The following is a 17,228-nucleotide window of genomic DNA, read 5'->3' on the forward strand; positions in this document are numbered from 1 at the left end:
AGGGAGGAGATATGGAGATATACGTATACGTATAGCTGATTCACTTTGTTATACAGCAGAAACTAACACACCATTGTAAAGCAATTATACTCCAGTAAAGACGTTAAAAATACATTACACATAAACAAATAAATAAAAACACCTTATTGTGTGTGTGTGTGTATGTGTCAGATACTATTGGGTTGGCCAAAAACTTCGTTTGGGTTTTTCCATAGCATCTTACAGGAAAACACGAACAAACTTTCTGGCCAACCCAAAATATACACGTGTTAGTGAAGCTTCCTTCAGGCCTGAGTTATAGTGCTGTTGGCCCTGAGTTCAATATTGAACAATGTCTATATTATAGTATGTAATACAGTATAATTAATAATTATAGTACATAATATATTCTATAATATATGCTATGTATTTATATATATTATTATAATTTATATTTAATTAACATTGAACTCAGGGCCAACAGCACTGTAACTCACGCCTGAAGAAGCTTACTTAACGTGTATTTTCACCATCATGCACATGCCAGCCTTCTTGCTTTTAGAACACCAGAGAACCCTTCAGCACTGTGCTTAAAGGCCATTTGAAACAGCAAAATCACCAACAGAAAGCACAAACATGTGAAAACAGTGGTGCTAAATAGACTGCAGAAAGCACACTTTTGCTTACTTAATGAGAGCTGAAAGCTCTTGTGTCACCTCAGCCAGGAACTTGGGCGTTGGGGGTGACGGGGGGACTTAAAGTTTTCACTACTCTGCGTGTGTGCATGTCCGCAAATGGTCATGAAAAAACTGCGAGTAATGATTTTGGAGTTACAAATACATTTGAGTGCATTGATGAGTCACAGATATGGAATTTGCAAATAATGAGGACCGACTGTAGTACTTCTTTATGCCTACATGAATGGATTCTTGTATTGAATCCTGAAAATAGAAATGTAAAGTTCAGAGTGTCAAGTCAGGAAGCCAGTTTTTATGTGTGTCTTGGAAATCAAGGCCCCACCCATACTTCTGCTCTTAACTTCTTCTCCTTCCACATATGTTCTGCTCTGGGTCCTGTGCTGTTTGAGATCCCTGAGCATGGCAGGGTCTCCCATGCCTTCGGGCTCTTCCTCCACCTATGATGGGACAGAGCAGAGCATCTAAGCCTGCAGGCTCTGGCTTCCCACAGCCTGAGTGTGACAGCTCAGCCGCTCACTATGCACGTGACCTGGGGCAAGTCATGTACCCTCTCTGGCTGCAGGTCCCTTTTCTATAAAATTGTGATAATGAAAGCATTTACCTCAAAGGATGGTGTGAAAACGGATGAGCTCATGCTTACAAACACTCCACACAATGCCTGGCACATATTGTAATCCTCTACCTCTCTGTCTGGAAGGATTCTTTAAACCTGTCCCCATGTCACTTCCTCTCTGCACACTTTGCAGATTCCCTAGGCAAAGCCAATCATTTTCCTCTGTGCCCCCAGCTCACTTTTGTCCATAAGAGTTGCTAAGGCATTTGAGGAAATTGATAGCTACCAAGCCCCCCTCCCTGTCCGCTCCCTAAGGGAGGAGACAAAGCCTTTCAATCTCTGTTTTCCCGGTGTCCATCAGGGAGCAAGACACATAGTAGGTACTCAACAGTGCTTGCTGAATACTTGCTGAGTTATTAAATAAATATGCTTATTTATAATTACAACTTGTAAAAACTAGTTGCTTGAATAATTGGAAGGAAAATGTTGGGCAGATATAAAATATGTGCTCTTTTTTTACCTGAAACCACAGACGTTGCACAATATGTTAACTTAAGCCTAAACATATACAACAAATTATGTATTCTATATCCCAACTCTCTGGGATCGGGTTTCTCAAAGTGTGGTTGTAACCACCTGGGCAGTGTGTTAATTATGTAGATTCTTAAAATCCACTCCAGATATGCTGAATATGCGTGATGTTTAACAAGCTTCTCATGTGACGTTTGATACCCATTGCTGTGGTGGCTGCCAAAACTCTTCAGTATAATCTCATGATACAATGGGATGCATTAGGATGTAAATGCCTTGGTGAGCAGCAGGGACCGTGTGTGTTTTGTTCAATATCATACTTTGTTATCTTGAACAAGGTATGATATAGAAAGAGAACAATCGGACTTCCCTGGTGGTGCAGTGGTTAAGAATCTGCCTGCCAACACAGGGGACACGGGTTCGAGCCCTGGTCCGGGAAGATCCCACATGCCGTGGAGCAACAGGTCCACGTGGCCCGTGCGCCACAGCTACTGAGCCTGCGCTGTAGAGCCCGTGAGCCACAACTACTGAATCCCGCGCACCTAGAACCTGTGCTCCACAACAAGAGAAGCCGCTGCAGTGAGAAGCCCGAGCACCACAACAGAATAGCCCCCACTTGCTGCAACTAGAGAAAGCCTGAGCACTGCAATGAAGACCCAACACAGCCAAAAATAAGTAAGTACATAAATAAATTTATTTTTTTAAAAAGCTTATTAAAAAGAAACACAATCAATAGCTGCTGGTTAAAAAAGTAAATGAATTATGCAGGTAAAAACAAAGTTCAGTGTCCTCAGTAAGCACTATGGATGGTATTACTCAGATAGGAGTCCCGAAGCTCACTGGTTCTCAAACTTCAGTGTAGTTAACAATCATCTGGAAAGCCTATTTAAAAGGAATCTGCAAGATTCACTCTCTGGAGACTGAGTCAATAAGTCTGGAGCGGGTCTGGCTCCTGTTGCAGAGCACAGGCTCCGGATGCGCAGGCTCAGCGGCCATGGCTCACGGGCCCAGCCACTCTGCGGCACGTGGGATCTTCCCGGACTGGGGCACGAACCCACGTCCCCTGCATCGGCAGGCGGACTCTCAACCACTGCGCCACCAGGGAAGCCCTCTGGACCACTTTTGACATGATTTTTAGCCTGAAAAATTTTTGCATGATTATACATTATTCCAATGAAAGTGATCATTGCTCCACACTTTGAAAAGTATAGTATATCATTCAAGCAGTGGTCCAGTGACTGAAATCAAGTGTAAACAAGGCTTTGGTATGTGGTTTAGTTGTGGGATGTGCAGATATCAATGCACAGAGGAGTTGTAATATTTCATACTCGATCTAATCAAAACTGTAAATGATGTTGACCACAGGATACTGGGAGCTCTGTCGTGTTTGTCCAGTAAATACACAGCAACCTGCATGTGTTCACATTATGTTTAGAGTAAGAAGTGTCATTTAGATTCTCTTCTCTTCTGGAACTTAATTCTCTTCCTGATACAGTAGAAACAGGGCAGGACAGATGTGCATCCTGCTCTCCCTCTTCTGTACATGCACTATTCAACCAATGATAAATGATGTTGGCACCATGATCTCCCAAAATGTTTTCCACTTAATTGGAGGTTGTGATTGTTGCAATATTTTAAATTTCTGTTGGCTCTTCTCTTTTGTGAAATTTGTTTTTAGGTCCTTTACAAGTTTTCTGGTTCTGAATTATCCACTATGTCATCATTATTAAAAGCTATATACACCTGTTGCTCAAATTGCTACCTTCCAGCCGTTTGAAGGAGAAGACGCCTGTGGGATGCTTGCAGGTGGTGTGTAGGGACTAGAGGAGTTTCTATACTGACCGCAATGGGGAGGGGGAAGCAGAAGAGCCAAGTTGAACTTTTCTGCCTCTGGGTTGCACTTAGCACAGGGTAACTCACATACACTTCTGCCTTTATCCACAGCTTGAATGTAAGCACATTAAAGAAAAAAAATCTCCAAGAAGCTCTTCTGCCTGATGGATTTAAAAAGGTTAATTACAGTGTTTCTGTGAGGCAGATAGGGTGAGCCATTGCATTTGATTTACCGATTAGTGTTGTAGTGAGTTGCTTCATTAGAGCTGTGTAATAATAATAATATTTTATATTTATATGTTCTATCTTCCTCTTGGGCTATCATGACCATTATTCATTTGAGAGTCAAGTGACCTGGTGAGATTGGTAGCAGGTGGCAGCAAGACAGTGGAAAGAGTCTGGAGTTTTCATTAGAACATCTGGATTTCAGCTCTTGCTTCATTATTGACCTGTGGGGTCAGCTTGATCAAGACTTAACAATTTCAGTAACACTCAATGTTTTTGTCTTATTTTAAGCAACAGGGATAACAGCTACCTTGCTGCTCTCAGCATTGCTGAGGACCAAATGAGAGCTGTTATACAGGGCTCATTTTAAAGGGAAAGGTCATTAATAAATGCAAGCTACAGTTAGAGCAAATTATTTCCATTACTTTTTTGCTGTTCTAATAAGGGGATTGAGTCCAAAAAGAATTAGTAACAAAAGTCATTAGCTTTTTAGGGGAAAAACTATGAGTTGATTTTGCCTTGTCTCCTTTTGCTGTTATAAACCATAGCAGTGAGTACAACTATATCCTGTAAGTCCTCCTAGTGAATCATGGAACCTGGGGGTGGTCTTGGGGCCCCCTTTGATATAGTTAGAAACCTCTTTCCTTCAGAATTTTTTGGGTGTCCACTGCCTTTTAGCTTCCATGTTGTTGCTGAGACGTCAGAAGTCGGTCCTATTTCTGACCTTTGTGTGTGATGTAACTCTCTCCCCTTCTTCTCTCAAATCTTTTAGAATCTTCACTGTCCTCAGTGTTCTGAAATGCTAAAATGTCATGCCATGCTGTGGTGAGTGTTTACTTTCATCTACTCTGCTGGTCTCCTAATGAATCCTTTTAATCTAGGAACATTTGTCATTTATTCATGGAAATTTTTTCATAAATTTGTTTTTGATGACTTCCTTACTTTTATTTTCTCAGTCCTCTATTTCTGGATTTCCACTGTTTGGACCTTCCATCTAATCTAATATTCTTGCTTTTTTTTTTTCCTCCTATTTTTCATATCTTCGGCTAATTTCACATAAATTTCTTTGATTTTTTTATCTTCTAAATATACTACAGCATTTTTCATTTCTTCCCTAGTATTTTAATTTTTAAGAGCTCATTTTTGTTCTCTGAATGTTCTTTTTTTTTTTTAAAGATTTTATTGATGTGGACCATTTTCTAAAGTCTTTATTAAATTTGTTACAATATTGCTTCTGTTTCATGTTTTGGTTTTTTGGCTGTGAGACATGTGGGATCTTAGCTCCCCGACCAGGGATTGAACCCACATGCCCTGCATTAGAAGGTGAAGTCTTAACCACTGGACTGCCAGGAAAGTCCCACTGAATGTTCTTTGTTTAATGTCATTTTATTCTTTTCTTCCTCTTTTTCTCTGAGTAATATAGTGATATTATTTCGAAAGTATTGTCTCCTAGAAGGATCTTTGTTTCTGCTGGGAGCACTATAGCTACATGATTCTTTTGGTCTTTTCATGTCATGGACTTTCTTTAGGTGTTTGCTAATCCATTTAGAAATAATATATGCATATTTATCCACTCTTTGCCTCGAAATCTATCCCATTAGCAAAATACTATATGGTCTTTGAACAAGCCTATTCATAGCAGCATTATTTATAATAGCAATTGAAATGCCCATTAACAGGGAATTGGCTCAATGAATTATGGTTAATTAACCCAAGGAAGTGCTATGCAGCTGAGAAAAGGAATGGATAAGATATCAATATATGAATAGGGCCTGATATCCAAAATATACCGTTGAGTCTAAAAAGGCAACATGAAGAAGAATGCTATCTTTGTGTGAGAAATAGAAAGGCAATTTGGGTATATCTGTGTATTTACTTATATTTTATAAAAGAAACTGGAAAGATAACGCCAACTTAATAAGTATGGTTATGTGCATGGGCAAGGAGGTAACCAGACGGAAGAACAGAGATGCTAGAGAGACTTCTGTGAATGTACCTCATAAAGTTTTTCTTTCTGGAACCCTGTAAAAGTTTTTACATAATTAAAAAATCAAACTCAGAAGAGAAAAAAAAGCAGTATCTAAAAATTAGGGGGAAGAAAAAGAAGGAAATAAGCCTAACTGTATCAAGTTGCTGACATAAACACAGAGAAGTAATTACTTCAATTGAGTTTAAGGCATACTTATTTTAGCTGAATGTCTCTATTGGGATTTATTTCACGGACAAAACAGACTGACATAAACTTCATTCAGTTAACATTAATCATATTGTGATTTTGAAACTATCATAGAAATAATATGATAAACACCAAATAAGTAATTATGTTAAGACCTTTAGGAACTAAGACTTTTCAGCAAAGAGAAAACAAAGGTAAAAATGTCAAATCAAAGAAGTCAAGAAAAAGCTCTGTATTCTTAAATTTGAAATAGAAAAAGCAGTACAAACGTATAATTTATTTTTTCTAATATATGTGTTTCCTGACTTTGTCCATTAAAAAACCTAGAAGCAATGATAGGTTTGCAATGACGTCCCAAAGCAATGAATTTTCTTATCACCCAGATTGTGGTTTCTAATATCATTTTCTACTAAAAGGGAGCAGGACTCCTTGAAAAACTAGCTCAGTTCCAGGCCTAAAATAGGGGATGAGCAAAATGAGTCTGAGATATACCTTATTATGCTGGGAAAGGAAAAACGTTATCAAAGGTTAATGGTGTTATTTCAGTAGAACACTGAAACAAGCTAAAAGGGCCTCTCACTGGCTCAGGATGGGACAAATTTAAGCATTAAAAACATAATAACTGCAACTGAGTAAAGCACATTCGACCTAAAAATCCATAAGTTCTTAATACTGAAATGTATAAAACAGCTCACAGGACAGCACTGAAAGTTTCTGGGGCACCAACTCATTACTTTGAAAAGTGGTCAATAAGAAGAAAGAATTAAGATTTTCTCCTATCTTTCCTATACAACATATAATCCTTTTGGTATAATGCTTGTCTGTAATGCCTGAATCTGTTCATACAGAGTAGATAAAAGAAGAAATCACCAAAATGCAAAATATACAATTTTTTACAAGGTGAATGTCTTGAACTACCAAGTTACACCCACTGTGTGCAGTCATTTCATCTTAGAAGAGCATAATGGCTTGTGGAAGAATCTACGAAACCTACACTCTTGTGTCATATTCTCTCTTATTCAGTTACTCATAGGCATTGCCCTATCTGTGTGAAACGTGTTCTCCAGAGTTCGAAAACTTAGGTACAGAATCTAAACCATAAGTAAATATCCTGGTTATAAGAATCCAGGCAATGAATGAAAAAGGAAAACCTCATGTATTGAAGAGAAGCTTGAAATAATAAAGTGTTTTGAAATAAACAAGAGAATATGTGCTATTGAGAGAATCTATAGATCTAAAGGAATCCACTAATTGTGCACCCTAAAATACGATGCTGTGAACGTAAAAGGAACGATAGATCTTAACACTTCACAATTATTTGCTTTCACTGGGCCTGAGGAGCACTTGCAGTGAGCTGTAGGATACAGGTGAGGACGCTGAGTACAGCAGGATATCACTTAGAGGCACCTTTGCCTCTAAGATGATGTACAAGCTGAGATGTATAAGCTCACTGAGATGTATAAGCTCACTGAGATGTATAACCTGCAGCTTTGTGAAAGGGAGAAACTTGGTAAAACAACAAAATCCAATTTTATATTTTAAGCCAATGTAGGGAAAAAACATCACCACCATCACTGACCAAAAAACAAAAACAACAACCAATAAAACCCACCAGGACAATGAGCTAGAGCCTCTGACCTCATTACATTTTATCTTAATGATCATGTATTTTCTTCTTCTTCTCCATAAATTAACAGTTACAGCACTTGAACACATCTACTTTTGCCAAGCAAACTTGATGTCTACTGCTAAGGTAAAGTTCATTATTTACTGTAGTATTTCTTTCTTTATTAGGAATTAAATATTTTAAACTGTGTCACATATCTGAGTTTTCTTTATATTACCTGTAAGATTATTCAAGTTCATGTTCACCCTCAGCCTTATTTTCCTATAAACCCTGTTACAGCTAATTGACAAAATCCCATAATGCAGTGATTTTGGGAATATACATACCACTTTTATAGAAGAAATGACTATGGTTGATGAAAGATATTCTTTATAGAAGAATTCCAGCTAATAAATGAAGAGGAAATGATAGAATTTGAAAGTCATCCTTTTGTGACCACTGGTTAAAATGTTAAACAGTAGCCACTAAAACCACTTGGTGAGATGTCAATGAGAGCTTTTAAGCGTTAAAATGTTATAATGGAGTTAGACTGACACCAATTTTGGAATTACACAAGGGGGTAACTAGGTATTATGGGCCTCCTGATGAGATATAGACATGAAATATCTACACTAAAATTAAATAAATCTGGATATAATCCAAATCTTTAGGTCTAATACTTTACAATGACTATGGGAGATAGAGGAAAACATTAACCGCAAGGACAAGAGAGCAACCATCCAAATCCAGAATGTAGGACACTGCATGAGACAACCTGGTTTCTGCAACAAATGAATGGTGTGTAAAAATAAAATAGCAAAATAGAGTGACTGCTGTCAAATATAGAGTCCAAGAGACATAACAAACACATGCAATCTACAGACCCTTTTTGAATACTGACTTGAATAAACCAACAGGAAGAGGGTGTTTTAGATAAATAGGGAAATTTAAATATGGATTGGGTATAAAATGATATTGAGAAATTATAATTAATTTTTAGGAGTTATAATGGTTTGGAGATTGTTAAACATTCCAATTGGAGAAGCCTATTGAAGTACTCAGTGGTAAAATGACATCATTTCTGGATTAAAATAGTGCTCCAAAAATATGAGGGCTTCCATCTATGGTTTAGATGTGGAAAGACAGAGATTATCTTTTCTGACATATTAGCACCAAGAAAAACCTGGGTAATATTAAAATCATGTATTTTAATAGGACTGTCTAAGAGAGACGGACAGGAGAAAGCTTTAATGAGCTGATTTCTAGAGAGAAGACCCTTTTAAACGCTCAAACTCTTGAAAAAGTAGCCCCTAGCTGGTATTTGGAAGTGGGAGTGATTTGTGGTGGCAGTGACAGGTCCGTGGTGATGGCAGCACTAGAGGTTGGGCTAAATCAGACTTAAATTTAACCCCTTAAAGCTGAAGCTCAGTCACAGATCAAATCAACACTCAGTGAAATCCAGCTTATCTCATTTTAGACACTAGATACCCTGCTCTCTGGGAAAACAAAGCAATGCAAAAATATTTCTCAGTCTCCTCTGTTTTTCTATACATAATGTCTGGTTATCAGTCAAAAATCACTACGCATAAGGACTTTCCTGGCGATCCAGTGGTTAAGACCCCACGCTTCCAATGCATGGATTGAACCCCTGGCTGGGGAACTAAGATACCACATGCCACATAGGGTGGCAAAAAAAAAAAAAAAAAAAAAAAAGTCACTAGGTGTAAAAAGAAGCAAGAATGTAGAACCCCAATTTAATTGGTGGGCAGGGGAGAGGAAGGAACCAATTCATAGGTGAACCAGGCATTGGAACAAGCAAATGAAGATTTTAAAATAATTAATATAAATGTCCAAGGATTTTCAGGCAAACATGGAAAGAATAGGTCAACAGGAAAGGAATTTTAGTAAAGAAATGGAAACTATTAAAGAAAAATCACATAGAGATCTTGGGTATGTAAAACAAATATCTGAAATAGAAAATACATTGATTTTAAGAGCAAAATAAATACTGATGAAAGTATAAGTGACATTGAAAATAGCCTAGTACAGATTATATGCAATGAAGCACACGATAAAAAAGACTAAAGGAGACAGTGTTAGATACCAATGGGACAATATATCAAGTGGTCTAACATGTATATTTGGAAATCTCAGAACACTAGAGAAAGAAAACGAATCAGAAAACACTTGAAGTATCAACTGAACATTTTCCAACATTGATGAAAAACATATCTGTATGTAACAGTATATAATAACTGATACTATAGTTTCATGGTGACAGATGAGGAATGCTGCCACCTTATTACTAAACTATCATGTTTTAGTGTCTGTATCTTTACTTTGCAACATCTGTTACTTAAATTATTTTCTAATATCAGAGTTGGACAGCAAGTTGGATTTTCTTCTATAACCAGATTCAAACTTACGCTAGTTATGAGTTGTTCTTGACCACGATTGGAGATCAAATGTTCTTTTTTTTGATACTGTACATTCTTGATATATGGAAACACTGAGCTAAGATATTAAAGGTACCCTAGTATAAATTAAACCTTAAAAAAACCCATGCATACATTTAGAAATCTCAGAACCATAGAGAAAAAAAATGAAAAAAAAACATACTTGAAGGAATATAAACTGAAAATATTCCAAAATTGATGAAAAACATCAAAAGAAATCCACATAAAATCTACTAGCTGTAATAAATGAGCTCAAACAGGTCTTAGGATATAATGTCAATGTAAAAAAAATCAGTTATATTTCTATTTACTAGCAAAAGCAATTAGCAAATAAAACTCAGAAATTAACACTACTTACAAAAGTATAAATAACTATAAATATCTAGACATAAATATTCCTCACTGAAAACTACATTTGTTGAGAGGAATGAAGACCTCTTCATGTATATAAATGAAGAAATACATCATGCTAATAGATTGGAGGATTTACTATTTCCTCCCAATCTACAGATTCAATGAAATAACAATAAAAAATGCCAAAGAGTTTTTCATGAAAGTTGTCCAGCTGATATTACAATCTGTACGCAAAAGGGAACGTTTTAGAATAGCAAAAGAATAAAGTTGGAGCTCTTCTACTTCCTGATATTAAGATGAGGTAATCAAGACAGTGCAGTTCTGGAGTTAGGAAAGACGGATGCAACAGAATTAATATCCAAAAATACACCCACGTGTATAGTCAAATATTTGAAAAAGGCATCGATGCAATTCAATGAAGAAAGAACAGGTTTTTCAATAGATGCTGTATAACCAACTGGATATCTGTGTGGAAAAAATCCTGATGCATGATAAACAAAAATTATTATCAAATGGATTATAGTCTTAGATGTAAAAGCCAAAATTATAGAGCTTCCAGCAGAAAATGAAAGGAAAATCTTAGCAAACTGGAAATTAGGCAAAGATTATTTTTATATGGAATTCCAAAAAGCTCTAACTATAAAAGAAAGAAAAACAATAAACGAGTTAATCAAATTTTAAACCTTCTGTTCTCAAAAGATGCTGTGAATGAAAAAGCAAAAACTTCCAGTTTCTAGTCAAGCATATAAAAAGCCTGGAAGTCGTCGCAGTGAGAAAAAGCTGAACAAACTGAAAATCAACAGCTCTTCTTAGCTCCGTCAGAGAACTGAAGTCACAAAGCAAACAGTTGACCTGAAAAATGGAAAGAGAGAGGTGAATACAGAAAATCAGAGTTTACCAGGGGCAGAAAACTTCCCTGGAGGCAGAAATTAGCAGGAATAAGGGATAATTGGCTAATTGCTGGAGACTGAGAGTGGACCAGTTTAAGAGATTAAAATTCTGGAGGGTGCAGCCTTAGGGGACCCCCAAACTTCTGTGAATTTTACTTCCCCTCCCCAGAGCCTCACCAGGTTGTCACTGCGATCAGAGAAAAAACCCCTCATAGCAGGGGAGGGGGAGGTAACCATTTCGAAATCCTGCCAGAGGATTCAATTTTCCTTAAAAAGACCTGACCTTAAGGGCAACTATTTTATCACAGACCAACCAAAATGTTTTACCAGAACCTAACTCATGCAGGGAAAGAAAATAATCAACTTCAGTCGCCTCTGGCCTTTGAAGTAGGGGAAGAGTGAACTTCGTTCTCTTCTAGTCTTTGATGTGAAGGAAGGGAAACACCCAGCCCCAGGTCCCACTAGCCTTCGTGTCTCACCTAAGGGGTGGAAGAATCTGAGAAAAACTTGTAAAGATCAAGGCCCCGAGGCACAGGCTCAGAGTGGGAATTTGGAAATAACCAAGATGTCCTTAAATAGGTGAATGTGTTTATCACACGCTGTAGTACATCCATTCAGTGAAGTATTATTCAGCAACCAGAAGACATGAGCTATCCAATCTATGAAAAGACGAGGGGGAACCTCAAATACATATTGGTAAGTGAAAGGAGCCGAAAAGGCTACATACTGTATGATTCCAACTCTATTACATTCTGGTAAAGGCAAAACTCTACAGACAGTAAAAAGATGAGTGGTTGCCAGGCCTTGGTGGGAAGGGGAGGGTTAGGAATGAATAAATACATAAATGGAGCCCAAGACATTTACAGGTCTGTGAAACTACTATATATGATAATGTAATGGTGGATACGTGACATTATGCTTTTATCAAAACCCACAGAATTGAACAACAAAAAGAATGAACTCTAATTAAACTATGGTCTTTATTTAATAATAATTGTCATTATTGGCTTATCCATTGCAAAAAAATACCATATTAATATAAATCATTAATAATAGAAGAAATAGTATATGGAGGTAAAAGAGAGGGTATATGGGAAAAAAGTAAAGAATAAGAATATTAAAAAAGGAAAGCTATAGACTCTGAGAAAATACTCCCAATACATATATCTGACAAAAGACTCAAATCTAGAAACACTAATAATTAAAAGGCAAGCAACTCAATTAAAAAGGGCCAAAAGTCTTAGACACTCACAAAAGTCATATATTGGATGGCCAATACTTGAAAAATGCTTAAACACATTAATCATCATGGAAGTGCACATTAAAATCACAATGAAATATCACTGAAGAACCACTAGAAAGGCTAAGATTTTAAAAGACTGACAGTACCGAGAGTTTGCAAGAATGTGGATGACCTAGATCTCTTATACATTCCTGAAGGGAGTATACAATGATACACTCACTGTACTTACTAGTCACTTTTAACAAATCATAAATCAATAATTTATTAATTTCATCCTCAGGAAATTAAACCTTATTTCTATAAAATTATACATGAATGTTGAAGGAAGTTTTATTCATAACAGCAAAAATTTTGGAAACAATCCAAATGTCTATCAACAGAAGAAGGGATAAACAAAATAACAGGTATATATTTATTCCATTATCATATAATGGAATACTATCAATATTTAGGAATAAAAGAAACGAACTGCTGATACAAACAACAACATGAAATAATCGCAAATTTATGCTCAGTGAAAGAAGCAGAAGGATACAGTTTAATGATGTTCAAGATGAGGAATAACCTGTGAAGAAAGAAATCAGAAAAGGAATTTCCTGTGGGTGGTGAGGATAGACTGTTTTTGTAAATGAAATTCATTGCAACACATATGTGCTCATTTGTTTGTAATCTATGGCTGCTTTCACACTACAACAGAGTGCAGTAGTTGTGACAGGGACCATATGGGTCAAATAGCTCAAAATATTTACTGTCTGACCCTTCACAGAAGAAGTTTACTGACCTCCCGTATAACAGGGCAAGATTACCAAAATGTTGGTAATTACAGAGTCTGGGCAGTGGATACGTAGGGATCCTTTTTACTGTTCTCTCTACTTTTATGTGGTTTTTGATGTGTGGAGCTCTTTTGTCTCTGTGATTTTTTTCCTTCTTTCTAGAATCTTCCGGACCCTTTCTCATTTGTAGCATTTTCCTTTTAGATGGACTCGTGCAGCTCTTTAACATCTTGTGTAAAATGAAAACACGAGTGTACCCCGCAACTCGGGGTGGGGGTTGGGGCAGTGGGCTTGCCTTCACAGCCTAGCAGGCCTGAATTTGGAGCTGAGGAAAGGCAGGCATGTCACGCATGGCCTAAGTGAGTTCTCTTCCGAGTCTCGGGTTAAAAAAAAAAAAAAAAGAATAAAGCTATTTTCTATTTTCCTTGGTTTGTTTTTCCCTTGTCCCCATCTGAGGCAATTTCAGAGTTGCAAGGTAAGAGTTTCTGGACCAAGATCTGGTTTATATTCTGATAAAAGAGCCTAAAAATGTTTGGTCTGCTGCTGGTTAGGCTTTTAGGGCTAGAGCAGTACCCAGATTAGCATTCAAACAGGGCTTTTGTTCAACCCTTCAGGCAGTATTAAAGACTATTGGTTTATCAGGAAGGTACCCATTACTAACTTCCCTTCTGAAACTGTGGCCGCAGTAGCCAGCTGCTCGAGGATTCAGGTTTAAGAGATCTCACCCACATCTCTCTTCCTCTGAGAACCAAGCAGTCCCTGAGAGCTTTTGTATGGAGTCCACCCTTTAAGAAAATCCTCTAATTAATGAAATTAGGGCATGAAAGGTGATGAGCACTAAAGGCAGTATAGACTTTATTACTTAGCCAAGGACTGGGCTTGTTGGTGTATCTTGCAGACCATCTCTGGGATTACAAATTCAGTTGGTATGACCAGGGACCATTTGTAAATTTTGCTCTGGATCTAGCTCATTTATTCTTTCCAAAACTGACACCTTGTTGTATTTATACCACCTTATCACTGAAGGCCAGTTCTGAAATTATTAGCCTTCTAGAAAATTCAAGAATTTCAAACTAAATTTAAAACATCCTTTTTGAAACCAGTTGAACATTTTCCTCCTTTCCTCCTTTCAGTATTTTGTTATGCATTGAGTATAATCAACAGTTCATTGGAATCTCAGTTTACTAAGTCAATGAAATGATTCAAGAGTACAGCAGGGAACTGTTGTGTGAGAACAGATACAGACTTCAAAAAGTTTGGAATCCAAATGATAATATGAGAAATAAGTTTAAATATGGGAATAGTTTAAGCAGTTAATAGAACCTATGAATAGGAAGGAAAGGTTGGAGTAGAACTTAAGCTCCAGGAATAATTTCTATTTTTAAATGCCTTGCACTAGTTGCAGAAATACTGTATGAAAAGCTCTCCTTTACGATTAATTTTTTTTTTTTTTGGAAGAGCATATTATGTCACTCATCACCATGTTTTAGAATGTGATGTGCGTGAGGGTTTGATCCACTCACCTCCAAATCGTATGCCTTTTGATAGCAACTAATATTTGAATTATGCTTTATAATTTACTGCTTTCGTTCCCTTGAGTTAATCCACACAACCAGGCTACAAATTAGGTAGTATTAACATCTCTCTTGTACAAATAAATGAGAAAACTAATTCTGAGAGGTTAAGTGAAAAAGTGAAGGTCACAAAGCAAACAAGTTTCAGAGTCAGCTTCAACTCCAGTCCACCGCGGTCTATGCTAGTTCTACCATCTTCTGCTGCGAACGTTTTAATTAGTGTAGCAGACACTAATTGACCTTCATGTCAAACACAGGAAACCCACACTTCGTATGGTAGCACAGAACCGTGAAGATGGTTGTGCAAGCTGAAACTGTGCAAAGTGATCTCAGGGTAAAAAAATTAAAATGTTCCATTGACTTGAAAATTTTTGTGAAAACTTTAAAAACTCTGTTGTACATGTATAGAGAAATAAAAAATAAAACTAACATTTTAATTTATTTAATACACTATTTAGTATACTGTATTTCAGTATACATATTATTTAGTACACTATAATGTAAATCATTAGGCACATTAAGAATTAAAATGTTTTATTTCTTTGTTAAAGAAAAAGTATCAAGAGCAGTTTGAATAGTGCTTGCCTTCTTGTCATATAACCTACGATCTGGAGTGATCATCTTCTCTGTGCCTTGGCAAATTGTAATACCCCTTTCTAGGTTCGGATCAGCTTCCAACATTTTATCCTTTGCTTTTTTAATGTCAGAACATATCTCTCAGATTTCCGTTAATCTGAAGGTTTTCACTAGTGTCACTTCCTCTAGGACATCTTTATTCTTTTCATTACAACCACTTTCCTCATTTATGTCAGTAAACGTACTTTCAAGAGTTCCTTCTGGTGCATATCCAGAATCTTAGAACCAAAGCACCATCAACTTTCCCGTGATCAGCTATTTCTTCTCTAACTCCATTTGCACGGGATTTGAATTTCACTTCCAGAGCTATCACTTTCATTTCTTGGCTGTGTTTTTATGTTTGTCGGCCTATTCTCCCTTTTGAGTATCTGTTTTTATAAATTGTCATGTAGATTTATCACTGGGAGACAAGGCGGCAACCCAAATACAATTTGCTCCCTGTGCCTGAACTGAATAACAGAGCGCAGTGACCAATCACCGAGAAAAATGTGAAAGGCACGATGTGATTGGTCACTGATGGTGACGCACATTTGTTATTCACCTAGTGCTTTGCAGACTGAAGAGCTAGCAGCAGAGTGTGTGCTTTATGCAATGACTCACAGTTAATATGTGGTCATGAAATCTGAATCATGTCTTAGGGGGACTGGTAGTATTTAACTATACTATGGAATTTGAAATTTGTTTATCAGAACAGTACAAAGTCTGCTTGTATTGAAGCCTATGATACTCTAGTGACGACTAACTTAAATGAGGACACTGCGTGAATTGGATTTAGGTAAAGAAGAAGGGGAAATTTTGTTGCACGGGAAGGAGAATTACAGCAGGCAGGGGGTGACTGGAGAGTGGATGCCTTGGCTAGGTCAAGGGTGTGACGCAAGGTTACAGAAACAAAGGCAAAGTGGAAGATGACCAAAGGCTAACTTCACCCGCATTGCAATTTTGCCTTACACAAAATGCCATAATTACTATAAAATCTAGTTTTCTGAGTAGAGAAAACACATAAAAATGTGTCCTTAAATATAAATAAATTATTCGACACACGTAATATCTATACTATATCTTTTGTTTGTGTTGTTACAAAAGTAGCACATACTTGTAAAAGATTTGAATACTATAGAAGGGAAGAAAGAAAAAGGTGAAATTCCTTTTATTTGCCAATCTCTCTTCTCAGGAGGTAATAACTGCTAGTAGTAAAATTGTATTTCACTGGCATGCCATTCTTATTTTCTGTCTTTCTTATCATTTGCATTAGTCTAATACCAACTATGATATTATATGATGCTTACTTTAATTAGATGTATGTGGAAATTAGGAAGAACGTTACTAGTGGAAACTTAAAATGGATATTTAAAGTTACCTTTTCTATAAAGAGAAAAGATGAAATCAGTCAGTTGCACTCAGAAAAGCCAAAGCCCCACTTCTTTTGCTGTATTGAGTGGGTATTAGTGGTGAATCCTTTAGAAAATACAAGAAATAAAAAAGACCTTTTCCAAGAGTCAAGTTTTCTGGTTTACTCATGAAAGGACACATTTCAGAGTACTTGCTTTCATTTGGATTGGGGTATCTGAACCCCCAAAATCTCTGTCATTCACACTGACCTTGAAATATTCAAAAACAGGAATATATTTTAATCCAGAAGTAGTTCAAACCTCTAATTTGCCAGAAAAATAATGTGGCCATCTTAGAAGAAATGTTTTTTCT

The sequence above is a fragment of the Delphinapterus leucas genome, chromosome 18, assembly GCF_059928025.1.
Source record: "Delphinapterus leucas isolate spDelLeu-1000000601 "Yukka" chromosome 18, BTC_Dleu_Yukka2, whole genome shotgun sequence".
NCBI lineage: Eukaryota > Metazoa > Chordata > Mammalia > Artiodactyla > Monodontidae > Delphinapterus > Delphinapterus leucas.